General features: G+C 38.5%; 1 pseudogene; it reads right to left on the bottom strand.

Annotated features, from left to right (window-relative positions):
• The window catches only part of LOC117399258 (diacylglycerol kinase beta-like), a 133,245-nt pseudogene extending 113,819 nt beyond the window's left edge, over positions 1–19,426 (bottom strand).
• Between the last annotated feature and the right edge of the window lie 3,721 nt (positions 19,427–23,147).

The following is a 23,147-nucleotide window of genomic DNA, read 5'->3' as shown; positions in this document are numbered from 1 at the left end:
CCTAACTAACTTAGTCTGATGTCCCTGTGGACCCAGGTAAATTAATGAGCCTCATTCAAAGGTTATGTATGATCTATTACTTCCTCTAATTATAAATAATAATCCTGATTATTATGCTGGTTAGCTAGAAAGAACTGAGATGAATGTTCTTAAATATGATTAATAGTCTTCTGAGCAGTGTGGATCTATTCTATCAGAGTGGAATTAGCAGGTCTTGCTGAAGTTGATTTCTTTATTACTTTAATTGCTTTTTATCGAGTTTTATCTAGTTTTTAATTGTAAAAATTGTCTGTTTTAGGAATGACAACACTATTTAAACACTAACACAGAATACTAAACACTAACACAGAAAAAACATGCTTTTGTTACTGCAAATTGTGTATGGTAAAGTCAATAATTTCATTTACTTTTCCTAACTTACCAGTACTACTGGGCAGAATGTGGTCTTTCAGAGGTCTACAATCACATTCAGGCTTCACATGCGAAGCACACTTGTTATGAAGATACAGTAAAACACAGTTACAATGTTTCAGAGCTTGTAGAGGTTTTTTTTTTTTTTTTTTTTTTTTTTTTTCAGAAACATATTTAAAATATAAACATGATTTTAACATGGTCCTAAGTTTTTCAATGACCCTCAAATGATGAAAAGAGGTATCTCATCTGTACCAGACCTACGGTGGGCTTCAAAACACATTAAAATCTCCAAAATGTTCACACCTGCCAGCAAAATGGATCTAATAGGGGAGGACTGTACTAGAACTATATTGAGAGCCCACCAGCAGCACCTCAGTCTTACCTCAGTCAGTATACATTACTTTTGCATGAGCTCTATGTGAATTTGACTACCGTTTCTGCCGTCCGGCCACAGCAGGATGTGGGGAAGGATACATTCTCTAGTGAAGAGGTTAGCAGTTACCATTGTATCTTGGCTGCTAATTTAGAATTGTTATTTGTAGGCACAAGTCATCGGGGAGTCTGAATAATTTTGATGGAGAGCCTGGGAAAACTAAGCTTGTGTCATACAGGCATCACACTGGGTTTCTGTTATTCACACTTTTCTATATAAAGGCACATTATAAATGAAAAACAAAATGCATGCGGAAGGAAATAAATGATTGCAAATGTCAAACTGACTGACAATTGTGTTGCATTGTTTGGCCAGGTATATGCTGCCAAACGGCATGGGATGCTAGTAAATTATTCCATTACAACATTTTGTCCCTATGAAGCAATTCTTTGACAGAATCTACAAAAAAATAACTTTTTTTTTTTTAATAATTTATATCATAATCTGAAATATAAAATCATTTCAGTAAAAAATCTATATAACTTTGACTGACATCTAAACATTTTATCGAAAGCATACAAAGGTATGCATTCATGTAGTGGATAACAAATGGTTAAACATGTAGATAAATATAATGATTAAAAACAGAAGCTAGAAAAAAAAAGATATTTCAATGTTTATTGAGATGTTCTTTGACCAAAAATTAAAGTCTAACAGGAGCTAATTTAGCTGATATCAAAGCCTAACTGAGAGCTAATTTAACAACATGGTAATCTGTCGCGTTCGTCATGCTAATTCTCAGCCCCAGCAGTGGCTACTTGTACAATAATTAATGCACACCAGGCCACATAACATTAAATAAATGTATCCCAATAAGTGCTTGAAATGCAGTGATAATTAGCAGCACTGCTTCTCTGTGACATGCATGCTTGTCTATGAAAAATTGCTTAATCTTCTTATTAATCTCTGAGGTCTCTCATCAAATTACATTCGTCTTTATGAAGAACAGGAAAATAAATGCATTTTTTTAAAGTTAAATCATAAAACCTTTTTTTTTATGGGGGTTTGTATTAATGTGGCTTGGAAGGTTGTTCACAGGAATTTAGAATGAATGTATCATTACTTTATATAAATTTAATGCAAAGCATTATCTCATCTAAAATGTGGCCATTATTTGAAACAATAAGAGAAAAAAAAACATTACTGTACTAAAATAAGCAAGTTTTGGACAATTTCCTTCGACCCAAAAATGATGCATCACCTTTAAAAGGATAAATGAAAGAACATTATAGACATCATTCAATGCATGTGCACCAGCTTTATTTTCTTGCTAAGCTTGCAGTCTGCTTCCCCGCATTGTTAATGTGAAATACAGTGCAACCTCAGAGTTACGAACACCTTGGGAATGGAGGTTGTTCATCTCTGAAATGTTCGTAACTCAGAAAAATGTGTTATGGTTTCACAAATATTTAAACCTGAACATTGATGTAATGCTCATTATTATAGTTTGAACAGCTTTGTACATTTATTATGCAGAAGAAAAATGCTGAATTTAACCATCTTAATTTAAATGTAGCACAACCACAGATCCAGCTTCCTTTTAGATTTGAAAAAATGTTTAATTGTGCTCTGCTTTAGCTTGCCAACACGCTTTTTTGCTGCCAAAGTGTGTAGCTCTTGAAGCATCATTAGGTTCATCAGTGTGGCTTCAGGCTGTTGTTCAAGCCATTGAAGACAGGTAGCAAAGCAGTCTTCTGCTTACACATGTGGGATTTTCTTAGCGTTCCCCCACTCCTCCTCCTTGTCACTGTCACTGTCCGGCTGTGCTGTTTCTCGTACCAGTTATCATGGTTGCTAAGGATTGGAGGTCCATCCTCATATTGATCCACGTTTAGCCACTCTTCTTGTTCCACCGTGGTGATATCCAAAAGCTGTCACTCTTCAGTAAAATTGATTTGATTTCTATCTGATTATTGTTTTCCAAATGATCGCTTTCGGTGTCATCACACGGACAAAGTTTATTCCATGAGCATCTCAAAGACTAAAAGCCAATCTCACTCCAGGCCTTAGCACACATGTAGACAGCATCTTTGATTGTCAGCTGTTTAAAGATTGTTTAAAGTGTAAGATTCAAACACCACTGATCCCAGCAATAATTGCCGTAAGAGGTTTCGCTTGTATCAACGTTTCAGGATTTCCAGAATGCCTTGGTCCATTGGCTGGATGAGGCTTGTGACGTACGGTGGCAAAAGCAAACACTGAATGCTTCCGTCTTCCATCACTAGAGTTTCAATGGCAGGGTGGGATGGAGCATTATCCATCAGTAGCACAACTCGGACAGGTAAAAATTTTGACCAAAAGTAGTCTTTTACAAGTGGAACAAAGTGCTTAACAAACCAGTCAGAGAAAATGCCTTTCTCCATCCAAACACTGCATTGGCTGTAGTAATGGGCAGGTAGAGCTGACATAGTAACGTTTGTAAAGCAACAAGGTTTTGCACTCTTCTGAATGAACACCAAAGGGAGACGGAAATCCCAGCTCGCGTTTGCAGTAGCCATCAGCGTGACCCGATTTTTGCTGGATTTGAAATTCTTTGCCTGTTTTTTGGATCTATCTGCCAGAGTCTTACTTGGAAGCAGGTGACAGTACAGGCCCATCTTGTCGCAGTTAAACACTTAGACCCGGGTAAGTTTTGTGCTGTTTAATAAATGATTTCAATGTGTTTTTAAACTCCTTGCATATTCAAATGACGTATTCCATGCCGAATTTTGAACTGACAGAGCCACCCTGTGCTTGCTTTAAAATGGTCCTCACCTTTCTCTGGATACTTCTCTCTGTAGAGTAACTTTGTCTTTTCCATAACCATCACACCACTTATAGGAGTGCCTTTTGATCTCTCCTGTGTAAACCACAGATGCATTGCCTTATCAAAATCATCATCAGCAGCTTTGCGTACAATACACCTGCTTTTAACTGCTCCGCTGTCTTTGGCTTCTTTTGCAAACTGTTTTATTTTTTCCTGGCTTTTCCTAATATTGGTGACAGTTGATTTCCCGATACCATATTCTAGGGCTATATTGCTACAGGCTAACGCCACTGTCGCGTTTTTGTAATATTTCGAGTTTTGTGTCGATTGAAAGTGTAACATGTTTGCGCTACCCACCGCTTGCCATTTTGTGACATATCAATTTATATAAAATGTGGACATATATTTATTGTTGATCTGTCTAAGAAGCATTTAGTGCATGCAATAGTGGAGTATAGAGAGTGAGGCTTCAGTCTATGCAAGTTAATGAGAGCAGAATACCAAGATGGTACTTGTCAAGGTATAGTATGTGACACTGGTACCATTTTAGATTACAGGGCATACATAACCCTGTAATAATATAATAACATGGTAACTAGCAAGGATTGATAGAAATAACCTGTGTCAAAATGTTAACATGTAATTACAGTGGGTAAAAAGATGTAAAAAGAGGCAATTTTCATGTAAACATACAGTAGGTACCATGTAAGAGCAATGTAATTATATGGCTATTCATGCCCTGTATTTATGTGTATGTCTGTGTGTGTATGCATATATAAACAATAAGACCTTACACAGAGGGGACTACCTGGCATTATGGACCATTTGGGTAATGGAGTTACAACCAAACGGTCCACAATGCCTTGCAATGCCTGATGTGGAGGGTATTATTGCTTTTATACTTCAATGTTACAGCACAATTATGATTTTTATTTATTTTAACTGTATTTATTTTGTTTGTCTTTTTATGTATCCTTCCACATAAGCACTCTAAAACGAACATTCTACAAAATATAGTCCTCAATTATAACAAAGTTGCCTATGACCTTCTAAAATGAGTTCATGAAACGATTTTATTTTTTCCTACTGGCTTGCAAGTACAGTAGTCTCCGGCTAAGAGAACACCCCTCGGGAAGCAAGCGAAGTGTTCTCTAGCCGAAGTGTTCTTTAAGACACAGTTGACAACCAGTCACAACATGAATCAATAAATAAATACTGTATGTATTACTTGTCACGATGCACATGCACAAACATATTAAATGAACAGAATAAGTAAGAGAAAAGCAATATGCAAGTGTATGTTAATAAACTATAATAATAAAGTAACTGACAAACTAACGTTAATAAATCAACATGTTAAAAAATGCACCAGCAGCTCTAGATTAATTATGAATACCTGTACATTAGCAATATTCAAGACATGCACAAAATTATGTAACAGAATGGTGAAGTAACTCACCATGACGAAAAATACCAAATTGCTCAGCGACCAATTTCCAACTTTTTGTAGCAAGAGAAACAGTGGTGCGCCTCACCGTTTGTTTACATGTCATTTGCAGCCCACATTGGCACTGTCTGCGTCCCTCGTCAGACATTTCTAAGAGTTTCTCGTTAACATGCATTTTGATTAACGAGTTCCCCTTATTTAGTCATTGAGACAGGATGTGATTTACGTGGTGTTCCACAGGGCTCTATTCTAGGTCCCTTGTTGTTTTCATTATATATGCTACCGTTAGGTGACATTATCCGCAGACATGGAGTGAACTTCCATTGCTATGCTGATGATACCCAGCTATATTTGCTATACACACATATATACAAGCATATACTGCGTGTATATATGCGGTAGACAAGCTATATTTGCTGTCTTGGGTCTAGATATAAAGGTATGTTCTATTTATTGCACATATTGGTATTTAATTAGGTGAATTTTATTATGCGGCCCACCACCCAATGTCCCACCTGTTAAGCGGCCCTCCTTGAACACAACTTTGGGAACCCCTGCTTTAGGTGGAGCATTTACAATGGGAAAAATCAGTTACACCATAAGGGTGTTCAATTAGGCAAAGTGTTCTCTTAGGACATGTTCCTATGTGAGGAGACTACTGTAGACCAGATATTTTTTAACACTCACATTGGCTGGATCTAGTCCGGTTCATGGATAAAAACAGAAAGCTGGTAAATTATTTTGACATTTCATTATATATTTCTCTGTGGCAGTTTGGATCATCAGGACACTCATGCATTTACAGTAATAATCATATTTTGATATGTTGTAAATAAAACATGACCCTCTTAAATGACTCCTACGAGTTTTATTGCAGTACGGACTTAGTGAGAGACGGTGTTTTTAGTGAGAGACGGTGTTTTTAGTGAGAGACGGTGTTTTTAGTGAGAGACGGTGTTTTTAGTGAGAGACAGTGTTTTTAGTGAGAGACGGTGTTTTTCGAGGCACGTACTATACAACCAAGTCAGCGATTTGCAATATTCACAAAACAATGCTGCACATGTTCGCTTTTTTTAATTGAATTGTTATGATATTTTAATGTAATAATTTGTATTTTTTGTAACTATTGAAACTCAAAGTTCAATGTGCACAGCAAATCCAAGATGGACTTCCAGTTAAATAATGAGCTCAAGGCTTTTTTAATGGTTTAAAAAACTTTGTTTTGCTTATGTGGAATGATACATAAAACAAGAACATATTATTTGTTTATTTAGCAGACGCCTTTATCCAAGGCAACTTACAGAGACTAGGGTGTGTGAACTATGCATCAGCTGCAGAGTCACTTACAATTACGTCTCACCCGAAAGACGGAGCACAAGTAGGTTAAGTGATTTGCTCAGGGTCACACAATGAGTCAGTGGCTGAGGTGGGATTTGAACCGAGGACCTCCTGGTTACATGCCCTTTTCTTTAACCACTGGACCACACAGCCTCCTATCATTGGAAAGATTCCCTGCACTCTTATTGGCTGAGCTAGAGGGATATCATTTCTAGTACATGCCCTTATAATGTTTGCAACCACATCACAAAAAACAAATCAAACGATATCACTCCACCAGTATTATTTGTAACAAAATGGCATTTCAATTTTAAAGCCTTTTTACTAACATGTTAATTGAATAATGGGTATGTCAAAACGCCCCTCGGAGATGTCTACCGCATACATACACGCATTATACTATTCTTAAATGCAGCAACCCCCCACCCCCCACCCCCAACATAAACCTGCTTATATATACAAAACATATATGATTTACTTACTTTCATGTTTTTTTTTTTTTTACTTGGCATAAGTCTTTATCAGGATAAAGGAGCACAGGCCACACACCTCTCATGAACTGTGTACTTGCAAACTAGGAAAGAAGATTCAATATATAAGAAAAAACATGCTACTTACAAGCTCCTAAATGAGAGCTCTCGCTGGTATTCCTGGTTTTTAAATTTTATTGGGTGCTTTTTATTGTGCAAATTACGATTTTGGAGTAAGGAGCTTTGTGGATGTAGCCCATGTTGCCTTTTGTGAATTCACAAGTTTACTGTATGTGCTCTTAACAGATTTTTCTTTGACAACCAGTGGGTACAAAATCACAGCCACCTTCAAGTACACTGCTGTCAGTTCTAATGCATTGACAGTTCAAAAAATAGAAAACAAGAAGTAACCAGAAAAGATACAGTATGATAATTGTCCAGTGTTAAATCATCTTTTGTCAATTGTCCTTTTATCTTTGTTCTGTCTGATACGTGTCAGAAATGCACAGTAAATAAAATAGGCTCCAAATTAGATTTGGTAACAAATTGTGAATTCCTTCTTTTGGGGTTACTTCTTAACATCATTCTCAGTTCAGGGACAAGCCAATCTATAAAACTAACTTTAAATCATATCAGCTACATGAACTGTAATAGAGAAAATAATATGTGAAATCGAATGACCTTATTAAGCTTTGGAATAAATTATGTCATCTTAATATATGCAGCATATAAGATACTCCTAGCAAGTATTGGGACACCCCCATTTACTTGGAGTGTAACATATATACTCTCCTCACCACAACCACCAATTCTGGCCCAAAGTTGTTTTACAACAGTATCATATTTGATCTATATGCATCATGTATTTCTTTTCGCATTGGAGTTCTTATCAACTATAGCATCCTAGCTGGTTTGTGTCTTCTCATACCCACAAGAACAGCAAAGGCCTTGCTTCCCCACTCGAATCAGCATGTTTAAACAGAGATTACAGTAGGAGGTGTTTCAGCCACCACACATGCTGCCCATCATCCTTTACATTCTGTGGAAAAGATCAAAGAGATCCGTTATCTTGGAACAAATGGCACTGAGTCATTATTGTTTTTAGGCCACTATTTACAGCCAATGCAAATGTCAGAAAACTGATTCATCCCTAGAATGCACCGACTTATTATTTTTTTTATTATTATTTGGAATTGGCAATTATTTTACCCCCAATTTTCTCCCAATTTGGAATGCCCAATTATTCAACCCAGCTCACCGCTGCAACCCCTGCACTAACTCAGGAGAGACGAAGGTGACTCATGTCCTCCGAAACGTGTGCCGTCAGCCATTCGCTTTTTTCACACTGCAAGCCTGCTGTGAAGCCATTACATAACTACAGCGTCGGAGGACCACGCAGTTCTGAATTGCACACAGGCAGGCTTGCAGGCACCCGGCCAGCCACAATGGTTGCTGGTGCGTGGTGAACCAAGGATTCCCCAGCCGACCTATACCCTCCCCGCCCGGGCAGAGCTTGGCCAATTCTGTGCCACCACCTGGGAACTCCCAGCCACGGTCAGCAGTGACATAGCCTGGATTCGATCCGACAATCTCCAAGCTATGCGCCACTCGGGAGCCCCCTTGCATGCACTGACATTTAAGTCATATCAACGGTTGAGAAGGGAGAGTGGTGCAAGCGTATCAGTACATTCCATAACCCAACGGTGAATACTATTTCACAGTTTACTATTATTTAACTAAAGATAATTCATTACTCCTCTCCTGTAACTTCTACTCTGCATCCGCAGACTTACTGGGCTAAACACCGTTAGTTTGGTTACCTAGAGAACCACAACTATGCTTTTTCTTTTAAACATGTACATTTGTGAAGTAAAGAGTGATTCAGCATCAGATAGGCCCAGACAGCGAGAGACATAGACAAAACAACAAACAGCCAGAGAAAAGAAATCAAAAAACCATTCAAGCACAGTAAAACTAGCTGAAAAAACCGAGCCTGTCAAAATGTAACGGTGGGTGGGGGGGAATGATGCCAAACCCATATAGGAGGGTGCAAGGCTACAGCGGGGGAAGTACGCTCAGACTAAGCCACCACCATGCCGTGCAGTAATCCGACTACGCCAACACTAATGTTTCCCAATTTGGCCCTAGTTTAACAGCACAGGTTATTTTATTGGGAAAGAGCAATGCAAGAACCACAAGAAAAGCAAAGGGCAAGCAAAGATAGAGTTTAGTGTTTTTATTTATAAGATAAAATATGCTTTTCGCATTTACAAAAAACAGAATATATCAGATTGATCCTTTTTTCCAGGGCTTCGTAACAACAGAGCTACACAAATTAGACACCGTCGTTCAAAAGTCAGCATCACAGGTTATAAAACACTGAAGGGCACCTAAGCAGAGTAAAACAATCCAGAGTTAGTTGCATTGGTGAATTGGAGAAGTGGTTGAGGACTCGGTCAACGAAATATATTTAAATCAAAATAAATCGGAGCTCCAACTAAACAAAGAACAAAACCTAGCGAGTCCTCAATCTCACCTCCAATGGAGTTCAGATATCGAGCATACATATTCCATTGGCTAAATAATCCCATTCTCACAACTATCAAAGAAAGGAGCTGGATTTTCATTTGACAGGCAAAATAATCACATAGGAGCCATTCTAGATCTCCCCCTACCCCTACCCCTCTCACTACAGACAGAGCCAGTGCCGGGCTAAGAATGTAGAAGCAGCAGCAACACATGAGCTACAATTGTTATATGTGGATACACACCACCACCAGTATACACTACAGTTTATAAACTTCACACACAAAGTACCAGTTTTTCAAAACCCCTACCACCGCTCCTACTTCCCATCCCGGCATCCATGCTCACACGAGCTGCTCGTTATCCTGAACGTCCTCCCAGCTCTCCCTCGTTCTTCTTAATGAAGCTTTATAAAGTACTCAGCTACAAACAATTTGACTAATTGATTAATTACACTGTGGTTACCTTGCACACATTCACACATGCTTTAAAAATCATCAAAGTGCAATAAAAAAATGACACATCTTAAACCATGATAAATACAAAATAAAGTGTTATACCATGTATTTAAGTTAGAAACTTTTCATTTACATTTAAACACATTGGAGTTAGAACGTGTTGATACATATTAGACACAATGCTACATTTTTAAATCAGGCACTTAAGTTGCTTGTGCAACATAAATAAAGCTATTAATAATTGACATGCTTTCATTAGTTAGCTTGAATGCTTGCTGCTCAGTAATTTTCAGAAAAAATAAGAACAAAAAATAAGTGTGAAGGAGTGTTAATTTCAGGCAATAAGAAAGGGAAATTAGATATCCATTAATCTCTCATGATTACAGCATGCTGTTTTAAAGTTGGCTTTGTATAATTATTTGTTTGCAAGAAGTCATTTGAATATTTTCAGGAAAATATATTTGCTTTCTATTTTATTAAATGGCGATCAGACATTGCATCATTGTAAATATACTGATGCACAATGAAAACACAACAATCTAAGTTTTACATCTATACCTCATTGAGCACATACATAATGTTATTTGCATTTTAAATAGTGTGCAGATAGGATTATTGATTGTTTGAGTAGTATTGTTCATTGGGATAACAAAATACTGAGCTCAAGTCATGTGATTTCATAAAAACACCAGGTGCTCAGTGTTTGGCATTTGAGTTGAGTTAAAATTGCCAAAATGAGTTGATTAAGAATCTGTATAAACAGCCATTTGAAAATACATGATTTTAATTAACGCAATAACAGCGAAAGATACGACCATGCCCCACTTGAGTAATGAAGATTGCCTGGTTGCTATCGGCATGATTGAAGGCGGCCTCTGTGAGAGAAGTTGCCCGGAAATTGAGATGTTCTGCTTCAACAATCAGCAGACTAGTCCAGAGAAACCAGGAAACCGGCTCTGTGAGGGACAGGCCACGTCCTGGAAGGCAGAGGTCTATGCGTCAAAGCTACCAAGATTGTGTTAATGCTCAGGGAGGTCATACAAACTTTGTAACTGTGTTTTCATTTTGACAGTGTGTCACGTTTCATACTGACAAAGTATCATGATTATTTAATCTGTATTTTTATTCATATTTTCTGTGATTTTGTTTTACATCTATGTTTCAAATATTTTATTAAATCCATTAGACCCAAGTGTTGCATTTCTTTTGTGCATCAGTATAGTTATTTCCGAGATGTATTAGTGCAAGTGTAGTTTTGCAATGTTCTGTTATGTACAGTGTGATTGGATAGTCAGATTTTCACCTTAATACATCATGAGCGCCCTGTGGCCCCCCAAGCTTTGGACATTGCCTTGTCTGACCCTACCAGAGAATGTAATTCAATACCTGGCATATAGGTTTTTAAATCATTCTTTAAAAAAAAGCCCACAATAACCTAGAATATATATTTTTTGATCTGATTACTGAGATATGGAGATATTAGTTCAGTACATTAGTTGCCCGCTGGTACGTCACAGCATCAACTGTGAATCACACTTAAAATCAATCCTCGCAAGTGCCAGCTTTTTCATTTTGACTTGCTTAATGAAAGCTTAGTTCACATCTATTGGACAGCAAATACTATTTATTTAATTTATTGTATTATCCACCAAAACCAGCCAATTAATACTTTGCACTGACAAAAGCAACCAGTTATTTACATGCAACTGCCGAATCAGCCAATCACAGCCTGTCAGCTTGACTGGAGTTCAGCATCTTTCAAGAACAGCAAAGCGAGACAGTTTTGTAATATTGCTCCAGTAAGATATCTGGCACTGTCCACATAAAATAGAAGCAGCTCTAACAAGTAATACAATGTCAGGATCATGACTGCTTATATGGGTATGATGAGAGGTGATTATGGACTATTTGGCTGCTGGTCCCATCTGTTAAGGGGAGAAGAAGAAGCTATCACCCAATGCCAGGATCAGCAGGGTGGACCGTATATATATTAAACATCTCAAAACATCAGCTGACCCAGGGTTGCAGAAGTTTATGGAGATATAATACATTATACCTAGAACTACCACAGCGATCATTTTGACCATTATAGTAAAAACAGTGGTTTTGGCTTGATGCACGTGATCAAGCTGCTGCACTTGAAAACTTAGCTTTTATTTTGAATAGCTACAACAGGATACTTTTTCAGACAAATTATTGCGTGATAGGCGGCTCACAGGACAACAGCTTCAAGCACAGCTTAACACTGGTCAAAGTAAGCAAGTCTCAGTTTCAACTGTGAAGAGAAAACTTCGAGCTGCAGGTTTGACAGGTCGAGTGGCAGTAAGAAAGCCATTGCTAAGATGGCAAAATAAGAAAAAGAGGCTTGCCTGGGCCATGAAGCACTGCCAGTGGACTACTGAAGACTGGAAGAAGGTCTTATGGACCGATGAATCATTATTTGAAATCTTTGGTTCATCACGCAGGGTTTTTGTACGCCGTCGAGTAGGCGAAAGGATGGTTCCTCGGTGTGTGACACCAACTGTCAAACATGGAGGAGGAAGCGTGATGGTTTGGGGCTCTTTTGCTGGATCCAGAGTCGGCGACTTGCACAGAGTGAGTGGCACCCTGAACCAAAACTGCTACCACAGCATTTTGCAGCGCCATGCAATACCCTCTGGTATACGCCTAGTTGGTCTAGGGGTTCATCCTACAGCAAGATAATGGCCCAAAACATACCTCCAGGCTATGTCAGAACTACCTTAGAAGAAAAGAACAAGACGGTAGGCTTCAAATCATGGAATGGCCAGCAGTCTCCAGACTTAAACCCCATCGAGCTGGTTTGGGATGAACTGTACAGAAGGGTGAAAGCAAAGCAACCTACAAGTGCAACACATTTGTGGGAACTTCTGCAACAGTGTTGGGAAGAACTTTCCGAACAATATTTGATTTCCATTGTAGAAAGAATGCCACGAGTGTGTTCGGCTGTTATATCTGCAAAAGGTGGCTACTTTGATGAGTCAAAAATTTAGATTAAATTTTGTTAAACAAAACGATTCCATGATTTCTTTTTTTATCTCCAATTGTTTATTTGTTCAATGCTTTAATTTCAGAGTACATTGAGACATTAAACTGCATAAATTTCAATAAAAACTGGAAAAATGGAGGTGTTCTAAAACTTTTGACCGGTAGTGTATATATTTAAAAAAATAAACTGAAAAAAATGTAATACTAGAGAAATGACATTATCTGTGTGGAATGTTTTAACAAGTATTTTCTAACTCCTGTTGAAGCCTATTTTTTTCTGTGTGTTTTCCTTATGCTGTTGAAATTATATAAGTGATCATTTATAATAAAACACCACCACCTAATGGCTAGGCGTATGTATTTTTACAGGCTCAATCTGAAGCACTTTCAGATACATAAAAGAATGTGTGAGGATACAGGGAGCAAACATAAAATGGCTTGGCTTACAACTCACAGTACAATTTAGTTAATTCAATAACATTTTTTGCAGGCTTTGTTATGTGTGTGCATCTGTGGAACTGTGCTTGAACTGTGCTGGATTGCACTGCCTTGCAGAACTGTGTGTAGGACTGAGTTGCACAACCCTGCGCCCCAGCCTCACTCTGCAACTGTGCTCCCCCCGCACAGGGGCACGTACCTTGCTGCAGACACTGGTCCCCTATACCGGAGTACTGATGCAACTTTGTACCAGAGCTGACCCCTACTCAGGGTCAGGGAAAAGGCGACCCGGGGATCCTTGAGCGCACCCGGCAAGAGCTATTGGAGGGGGACATATAGCAGCATACTGATTGGCCAGGGTTTAACTACATTGTTTGAGTTAGGGGTAGTGGCCACTGATTGGATGAGGTTCAACCACAATGTTGCAATGTTGATTGGGTTGTGGGATATACAGGAGGCTGTGTGGTCCAGTGGTTAAAGAAAAGGGGCTTGTAACCAGAAGGTACCCAATTCAAATCCCACCTCAGCCACTGACTCATTGTGTGACCCTGAGCAAGTTACTTAGCCTCCTTGTGCTCCGTCTTTCGGGTGAGACGTAGTTGTAAGTGACTCTGCAGCTGATGCATAGTTCACACACCCTAGTCTCTGTAAGTCGCCTTGGATAAAGGCGTCTGCTAAATAAACAAATAATAATGATATCAAAGAGGCAGCCTGCGAGCTAGTCGGGATTGGGGGGATTCCAGTGAGTGGAGAATCGTGCTCAACATCTGTTGCTGAATAAACAAGCTGAGAATACCTGCTTCATGCTTCTTTCTTGCTAAAACGCTATATTGGTGTTCAGAAGTGGGATGGAGCAAAGATCCTTGAAGGTGAAGGATGAGCAGCAGAGCCGACACATCAGCACTGCTCGGGTGGATGGCGGTGAAAAAGGAGACCGATCCAGGAGAGTGGCTGTGGGAGAAGCAGAGAAGAGCAGAGCGGGAGCAAGTCCGACGGTGAAATTGCAACTAGGCACAGTAAAGTTCACCAAGCACAGCCCTGTGAGAGTAAAACCGAAAGCGGCATGCCTGCACTACTCTGGCTCCAGGAAGTCATTGCCCTAGTAAGAGCGGTGATGACCAGTGGCCGCCAGCGGTCCAGTCCCCGGGTCCACGTCTGCTGGAACTGCAGCTAGCCTGGACACTTGAAGGCAAAATGAGGCTGTAGGTCTTGCTGCACCACCATCCAGGAGCCCATCGGCTGCACCTCTGTACTACTGATGCTTGGCTGAGAACTCCGCACTCTGGCTGAGCTGCTGTTTTGCCGTCCGCCAGATGCCTCTGAGGATGTAACCGGCCTGGAAACCAGGGACCTACAAGACCGGATGGACAACCACACTGCTTTGCCCATGGCCAGCTTCAGGGTGCAGGTGGCTGACAAAAGCGGTATCCTGTGTTTTTATGTAAAATAAAAGTGATTGCTGCTTTTGAAGAACTCCCGTTTCACACTTCCGTTCTTACCAAGTCATTACAATATTTTATTATTCCTTATGAAATGTGAAAAATATTTTTATTTAAGTAACTTAAATTCCCCTCTGTTTATGGTTAAGGCTCAAGCCTGTCCGTGGGTCAGAAAGCCTGTGCATCTCTAAATGTAAGCCAAGGTTTATTAGCCTTAATCTTGAAGCTCTGGAAAAGCCATTTTTGTCACAGTATAAAACTAGCAAGAAAGACAACCGAATATTATTCTTACTCTATTACACTAAGTACTGTATCGTATTTAAAGATCTGTGTATACGATTCATAGCTTACTGTTTCCAATCCGAGCAGCACTAGAAGAGGGATTGTTGTCATCCCACCTTGTACCTATTCCTTAAGGGAAACTGTGCCATCATGGTCATAATCTCTCTCTTCCATCATCTCCTGGTGAATCTACGACAAATGTGTTGTTATAATTATTATAACACGCAGCAGCATCCTTTTGTACTTGTTACAATTAGTTTTCATGTGAATTATAATTCGTCATTCATATTGCATCCGTAATTTTAAACACTCACTCATAATTTCTGAGGTCAAATAATGTCACAGATGTAGCCCTTTGCCAAAAGGTTTGTCTGTTCCATAACAACCATTTGTATTGCGTGAGCAACAGATTTCGATATAACTACTTACAGGTTTCAGTTCTGTTAAATCCCATTCCAGGTACTCTGCAACATGCATCATCTGAGAGATAATGTTTTCTAGCTCCTTTAGAACAAAGAATAAAACATCAGGATTAGTTATAGACTCATAATACTCATGTTCATTGTCCAGTATTGTGCACATACATTAGTCAGTTATCACTAAAAATCTTCAGTCTCAATGTACAAACACCTCCTGGCGTGTTATTGTACACCTAACACACTACCATGTGTATTCATGTTCTTCATTGGAACTATATTCAGATCAATCTGTAGAAATATCAAACTAAGTTAAAATTAATTTATCGACAACCAAAAATTGTGCCTCCTATTTTGAAGGCAAATAAATAGTTAGCGCGTACGGAAAGTAATGAGCCTAACGTGCGTAATAAATCTACATTTACTGCCCTATTTACTAACAGAAAATGCATTAATTTACATGCACAGTATTTGGCTAATTAACATACCATACCGTGCACACTACATGTATTGTGAGCGATAATTTAATGTGCACAATAATGTCAGAGCCTTACCCATGACCACCGTGCTATCAAAAGCCCCAGCAGTCCAGGCGTATCTTTTGGTCAGTAGCTTATTGTGAAAGGCGGAGATGGCTTACACTGACCGAAAATGAGCGATCAACAGACACAGCCCTCAGCAGGGGACAGGCCAGGCGCGGACTGGCCATCGGGAAGTGCGGGAGAATCCCCGGTGGGCCGGTCTGTTTGGACCTGCGTGGGCCGCTAGTCTACGTTTGATTTATAATTATTATTAATATTTTTTTCCCCCATTACATGCTGAGAATTACACTGTTATTAACTTGACAAAGAATAATGAATAGAAACATATTTCGTAGACGAAAAAATCTATGATATTTTCAATAGGATAGCCTATTATTTGTGACTTCTATATCATGAAGCCATGGTATGGCAACTGCCATAGCCTATACTTTGCCATACCTAAATCGCCCCTAATATGTTTGAAAACCTGGTAGTAACTATAGCCTACAATGTACAAAGAAGTTTTACCCTAACAATTTAAAACTCTATTTTTTTACCGATACTTCATCATGATGGCGCGCTGCGTGCGCTGACTTCATTATTATTTCGGTATATTGATTTTGACATAAATGTGGGTCGGTGGACCCGAACTTCCCGGTCCGGTTTTTGGTCCCAGTCCGCCCCTGGGACAGGCAGAGGCAACGTAAAGTGAAACTGCATCGCTTACCTGTTAATCTCAACATTAATTCCTTGTCTGATGTAAAAAAATATTTAAAAAAGCATTTTCCTTTCTCTTTTAACGCATAGGCCCACCCATATGTACTGTATCGTTTTGGAATTCTTTAAAACACCCTCCTCTTTTATAAACACGCGTAGTCAACATATGCAGTCTGCATTGTATGAGTGACATTCCCATTACACCAATCACAGCTAACAGAGGTAGTAAAATAGCCAATCAAATACCACACAGGATCTGTTTCCTCACGCACACAGGTAACACGCCATATAACAGATCCGCACAGCGGAAAAAAAAAGCACACCAACGCTAAATTCAATGAAAAACAACAGGCTGTATTTATTAATGACAGGCTAAAACACAATGTGCAAAAAGTGCAAAGTGCAGACGTTTCACTCAAACGTTGACCATAATCAGTGCTACCATAATATTGATTAGGATAGCGAAGTGAAGGCTTGTTTAAACTATTTATTTTAGTAGCCAAAAAGTATTTGCAGAGGTCACGGAAGCAAAAGGTGGAGGCAGAACACAGAAGATTCCAAAATCGTTAGCCAGATGATTATTTGTTCAATGAATAATTTTGACGGCAAGGCAACATGTCTGATTTGCAGTGCAACGGTTGCAGTTATGAAAGATTCAAACAAACAACGTCACTATGACACGCTGCACAACGCAACGTATTTTGAGTTTACTGGAAATGAAAGAAGCTATAGGGTCTCAACTAAAGGTGTTCCAGAAAATAAGAATAAAAAATGAGTGCTGTGGATTCCATGAACAACGCAACCACAAAAATGACTTTTTTTTAACTTCAACAAGCAATGGAAAGTGCAGAAATACCTTGGAAGAAACTAACCGGGATTACAACAGAGGGTGCACCATATTACTGGATAAAAGAGTGGACTGGCTAGCAAAGTGCTGGAAAAAATGAAAGAAAGAAATGCAGAAGTTCCAATTTTCTTACACAGGATTCTCCATCAACAGGCATTATGTGGAAAAGTTGCAGAATTAGAACACGTAATGAGCATTGTTATCAATTGAATTGATTCACTAAACTGAATGAATGAATCAAACAAATCGACTCAGTAAAAAGAATCGAACTGCACATCACTAGTTTTCAGGTCAGAAAAAGAGGTTTAACTAGCGCGCCTATCAGTGATTAAAGTCTGGTTTCCATACGCACCAATAAATGATCGCTTCAGTGCGCGCAATAAAATTAAAGTCCTTTAGTAAATACCGTGTGAATACAGCTTATCTCATTATTTTGAGCTAGATGCTCATTTAAATACATTATCATGTATTACCATACATATTCATTCTGATTACCATAGTATAGCACAATAAAATTAGTGTGCGCCATAATATGCCCACTATTTAAGAACATAAGAACATAAGAACATAAGAACGTTTACAAACGAGAGGAGGCCATTCAGCCCATCTTGCTCGTTTGGTTGTTAGTAGCTTATTGATCCCAGAATCTCATCAAGCAGCTTCTTGAAGGATCCCAGGGTGTCAGCTTCAACAACATTACTGGGGAGTTGGTTCCAGACCCTCACAATTCTCTGTGTAAAAAAGTGCCTCCTATTTTCTGTTCTGAATGCCCCTTTATCTAATCTCCATTTATGACCCCTGGTCCTTTTTTATTTTTTCAAGTCAAAGAAGTCCCCCGGGTTGACATTGTCTATACCTTTTAGGATTTTGAATGTTTGAATCAGATCGCCGTGTAGTCTTCTTTGTTCAAGACTGAATAGATTCAATTCTTTTAGCCTGTCTGCATACGACATGCCTTTTAAACCCAGGATAATTCTGGTCGCTCTTCTTTGCACTCTTTCTAGAGCAGCAATATCCTTTTTGTAACGAGGTGACCAGAACTGAACACAATATTCTAGGTGAGGTCTTACTAATGCATTGTAGAGTTTTAACATTACTTCCCTTGATTTAAATTCAACACTTATCACAATATATCCAAGCATCTTGTTAGCCTTTTTTATAGCTTCCCCACATTGTCTAGATGAAGACATTTCTGAGTCAACATAAACTCCTAGGTCTTTTTCATAGTTCCCTTCTTCAATTTCACTATCTCCCATATGATATTTATAATGCACATTTTTATTGCCCGCATGCAATACTTTACACTTTTCTCTATTAAATTTCATTTGCCATGTGTCTTTGCCATTTCACGCGATAATGAATAAAATTGCAGTAATAAATACGTAAATCATTAACGTGCACAGTAATTGCAATTAATATAATATAATATTTCTTACCTTTTCAATAGACTAATGTGTGTGTTCTGTATAGCTATCTATTGTTATGGCTGCTTTGACCATTATGCTGCCATGCTTAACAATAATTGCTTCTGAAAAGACTTATCGAGGCTGATTCTCTGAGGTGGGATGGGAAAGCTGACCAGTGTTACTCAGGCTTCAATGCTCAGAACACATCAACAATAATATGGTATTCGCATTAGAAGAAAAGTGAAAATCAGGGTGTTTTAGTATTTGGCAAAAAAAAAAAAAAAAAATCTTAAAAACATCCTTTTGTTTGATGTGCAGGAACTCCGTACAGGTTTTGTTTTACATTATAAGCATACATGCAACTGATGAACCTGAATCCATTTTGTATGTATCCTCCTTATTTACAAAATACTTAAGTAACCAAAAAAGCTGTATGCAGCTAAAACTAACATGCTGAAACGGTAAAAGTTTTACCGAGCTGTCTAAATACCCATTTCCGTCAGCATCATAGAGACGAAACATAACTAAAATAAAGAAGAAAAAGCTTCTGTTAATAAGATCAGTCGAAAATGATACATGCATTTCCTGAATTTAGTACCAGGAACCAAATAAGATTATATTTAAAATAACATTTTCGTCATTGAAAAAGCTTTTGCTAAAAATATGCTTTCTGTATATGTTATGCTAACAGCTGCTTAAAATAAACCAACAACGAAACTATCAGTCTGAATGAAGACGATATACATTTTGATAATACTAGAAACATACATATTAGAAAAGGCATTTTATTAATGTATGGTACAGATTGCGATCAGAAGTCACATGGTCTGGTCCCAACTGCACTGTAGATGTTTTATATTCTGAGGAGAAGACTATCTAAAATATACAGTACATAGTATAATGAAACTCAATTACACATGGCATTAACCTACATTTCAAGCAATAAATGACTGTATCATGCATTCTAAATGCATAGCAGATGAACTTGATGTGACATCATTACTATGGGACATTGTCATTGCTGCTGATTGATTGGTTCTTTGTATTCTAAGTTTTTTAAATCATGTTATTCTCTTTAGTGTATTTTTGTCTGTGAATAAAAAAGTACTATAAACAAAATACAAGCATCATTATGAAAATGTAATTATAAAAACAGATAGAATTGATCACTTAAAACTTTGATTTGATACTGACTCCATTATCCTGACCTCTATGTGTGAAGAAAGGAACACTTCCACTAATCTCCAGCAGATGGAGTCCAAGTTCTATTCAGTCATTGATAAAGGAACCCACTAGTTCATGCATGCCTTAATCCACCTATTATGTTTTGGGTCTATTTGATCCATCACTCATTTCACTGAATTTAAGTGTCACCACCACCAGCCCCCCCCCCCCCATAATATTTTATGACTTTTGCTAGGTTTGCATCACAAACTTAAGAAAATAACAACTTTGAGATATTTATTTTTTGTATACACAAACATGTGGGTTAATATGAGCTAAGATTTATCTACTGTATGTAGCATTGTATGCATAGATAAAATCTAAAGCTTTCACTTCGTCTTTTATAACATGGGTAGCATCTCCATGTGAGAATCAAGATCTGCTGTGACTCGCAGTCCTCATATAGCATCAGCATTTGATCTTTTCATTCCACCAGCAATTGAAAATATACTTGAAATGACCAACTTGGAAGACAGGCATGTACTTGGTGCACAGTGGAAAGAACTTGATCATTAAAGAGACTAATTAGCTGCTATCAGGGAAGTGTGGTATAAATAGACATGATGCCTTTGCTTTACAACCCAGGACCAAATGTTCCAGGGGATGAACGACTTTTCCCCTTCAGAGGACGCTGTCCCATTCAGGCTGCCCTTATTTTTATGCCCTTATTTTTATGGCATAAAAATAAGGGCAGCCTGCGATGCTAAATCCATCTATGCCATGGAATATGCAAGTGTTCACAGGGACACTGCCTGGAGAAGCACCTGAAAGAAACCCGGGGATGTGTGTAGTGCTGGAGAAGCACATGAAAGAAACCCTGGGATGTGTGTACTGCTGGATATGACTGAAGGCCTCCAATGTCTGATAACTTCTTCACATCCTACCGACTGCTTGCTGAGCGACTCAAAAGAAAGTTGACCATGCTTGGAACAATGAGAAAAAACAAGCCTGAGCTTCCACATGAAATTGTAAAAATGCAGAATTAAATTGTGCGTTCTTCAAAATGTGCTTTTACAGAAAGCACAGCAGTGGTAACATACTGTCCAAAAAAAACCAAGAATGTTATTGTGAATTAATGTGGCGACGTTGGGCAAGGCACTATTGACACCCACATTCAGCCAGTACATCTAGCAGCAACTGGCATTTGCAAGATTTTGCCCTTCAAGCAGTGATAATAAGACAAACATTATCTATGTGAAATGCAAAATTCAAATTGCATTGCAGCCAGCAATTATTTTGCACTGTACCCTATGTAAGCTTAAGAACAATGCAAATTACTCAACACGCACAAACAAAGATCCGCAATTATGATAATGACGGTCTCAATGAGCGCACCGGTCTACTCAGTGGCTCCACTTGCCGAGTTAGGAGTACAGAGAGCAGTAGTCGCTGTATAACATTTGTGGGGCACGAAAATACAAAGCAAAAAAAATAATATGTCGAAGGAAGGGCAGCAAAGTCCTCTTGGGGCACAGGAAAAAAAATAAAGTTTTCTGAGAAGGAGCTGAGAGTCTTTACGGCTGAGGTCACTCAGCATGAGTTGTTTGGAAAAGCCTCAGCCAACATCAGGTATGCGAGTATCCTTAGGAAATGATATGTATTGGCCTGCCCTTTTCAGCATGACATCCAGAAATTTGCCTTGCACTCTGGAAAAGGTGGATTGGGCTATCCCTCCAGACATTCCAACTGTGCTCTGAAAGGAACCAGAGGCTAAGTAGTGCAGAGAACACAGCACTTTCACATGTGCAGGGATAGCGGTGTCTAGCTCATCCCTCAATTCAGCTATTAGGTCTAGGATGACCTGCGAAGTGAGACGATAACGCTTTAGCATTGCACTCTCCGGCATCACAAACAAAGTGACCCTGGGATTGAATATGCAGGATCTTCTTTGTCTTGCCCTTCTCCTCCAAACCTGTTCCTGCCTCTCTTCCACCCTGAAGCCAATGCCAGGTCCCTGCAGGTGTGTGCTTCTATACAGCTCTTAGTTACTCGCTTTTACAATGGTTTGCACCTTGTGAGAAGAGGTGTAAAGTTTTTGGAGGGTCAGCAATTGTCTAAGTGCAAAATCCTTACATCACACTATAATGTTTGCGCCCACTTAGTATCCAGATCCCGCCCAATTTGCACCCGTAAATCACTTTGCGTGTATCTTTACATCACCTCCATATGTCTACCTTTTGTCCGTCATGTGCAATGTGATCTCAATGTTCAGTCCTGCGTTTACAAAGGAACCTGAGTACATACTGTATTTTTGTCACAAGTATCTACAACACTTTGTCTTCTTTTTGTATATATCCACCTTTATAAAGAAATGTTGTTGAAAATAAATGCACCATAGTTTAATTAGTATTTTTGTACCTACTTGAAATTCTGCACTAGGCTCAAACTTCATTAATTCCCTTCTCTACATTTTAAGGTACAATACAATTTTGGTTTCTGTGTAATGAAATGATCATAAAACGTTATGATGCAATTAAATATATCTTTGAGTTTTATTATAGTAAGAGTTTACATGCACTTCTAATATTTAATTTAAATTGTAAAAGCTGTGCAAAGAAAACATATCTGATCAATTCAAGGCTGATTCAATTTGTTTAAAATTTGTCAATATAACCCAAAACTTAAATTCTGAAATTAATAGTAGGGTAACATTATCCAAAGAAAATAAACCTTTTAGCAATTCTAAATTATTCTACTGTAGTTATAAAGCCTGGTAGGAGATTTATAGCTCGGATATGATAGACTGAAAGTTGGATGCTGCAATTGTTTTGGGTCTCTAAAGTCTGTGTGGCTTGGGATTTTGAGTTTGAGTTTGAGGGTTTTTTTTTTTTTCAATTCAATGCTGTTTCATTTTGTTGAAATTGAATTGGTCAATATGACTTGAAACTTAACAGCTGTGCCTAAATTAAGAACATAATAGGTGGGTTGATGTTTACACCATTCATCCAGCAAGATTTCCATTAAAAAACAGGATTCAAACCATGCTCACATGCTCACCCAGCATCGTGGCAGTACTTTT

This window comes from Acipenser ruthenus, chromosome 4 (genome assembly GCF_902713425.1).
Source record: "Acipenser ruthenus chromosome 4, fAciRut3.2 maternal haplotype, whole genome shotgun sequence".
In the NCBI taxonomy this organism is placed as follows: Eukaryota; Metazoa; Chordata; class Actinopteri; order Acipenseriformes; family Acipenseridae; genus Acipenser; species Acipenser ruthenus.
The sequence above is the reverse complement of the archived record's forward strand: the minus strand, read 5'-3'. Positions and strand labels throughout refer to the sequence as shown.